Genomic DNA, 962 nt, shown 5'->3' on the forward strand with positions numbered 1-962 from the left:
GAGGAGGAGGAGGAGGAGGAGGAGGAGGAGGAGGAGGATAGAGAATTAAAAAAAAAAAGTGTTAACTTCTGAAACCTAAGAGGAAGAGGGCGCAGAGAAGAATCACCGCTAGCAGGCAAACACAATCGCACTGGTCCTGAGCTTCACGGCCTTGTCGGGTAGACAGAGCCCTGGCCTAGGTGTCTGCGTGGATCACCTCCAGGAGACACACAGGTCACCTCGCCATTCGCACGGCCGCTGGCACAAAGCGAGGGCTCTGCGCAGGCGCCCGAGTGCGAACCAGCCCAGCCAGCAGCAGGCACACTCGGGCCTCCTGCGCGGCCCTCGTCACGGGCCCTTGTCACCGGTCTCACCACACCTCCAGCTGTGCCCTTCCTCTGTTCTCACTGGGGCCTGCGGAAACCCCCATCTCACAATCAGACAGGCCCCCAAGTCTGCGGGGAACCGACGGGTAGATGAACCGCTGCAGTAACAGCCATGGAAAACAGACATTGATCGGGAGTGCAGGTGAAGTGTGTGAAATTGTTTATAAATCGTCCGGATAATTGTAGGCAATGGAGGGCGACGCTAGAGCTCCGTCCGCTCTGGTTGGTGCACGACCTTAATTAACTTTCCGGAGGGAGACGGCGTCCCCCTCAGAGCCAGGCAGGGCCGGATTCGCATCCTGCCCTCAGTATGTTCTAGAGGTCTGATTTCAGAGCAGCCGTATTTCCTTTCTCACAAGTCCCTTATCTGTAAAATGGAGAAAAGAAATACTCCTTTGAGGTATCGCAATCGGAATTAAGGGGATCAGCTACATAAAATGCCTAGACCAGGGCTTGGTGTTTGCCAGGTGCTCACGTAAGCGTCTTTCTTTAGAATGAGAGTCCCGAACATACCCATGTCCATCCCGTACCAGCTGACCAGACTGTCCCTCTCCTGGTCGTCCTCCTCCCCCCTCCTGTCCCTCTGGCGGCCCCTGG

Source organism: Propithecus coquereli, unplaced genomic scaffold (assembly GCF_000956105.1).
Source record: "Propithecus coquereli isolate 6110/MARCELLA unplaced genomic scaffold, Pcoq_1.0 Scaffold530, whole genome shotgun sequence".
Lineage (NCBI taxonomy): Eukaryota > Metazoa > Chordata > Mammalia > Primates > Indriidae > Propithecus > Propithecus coquereli.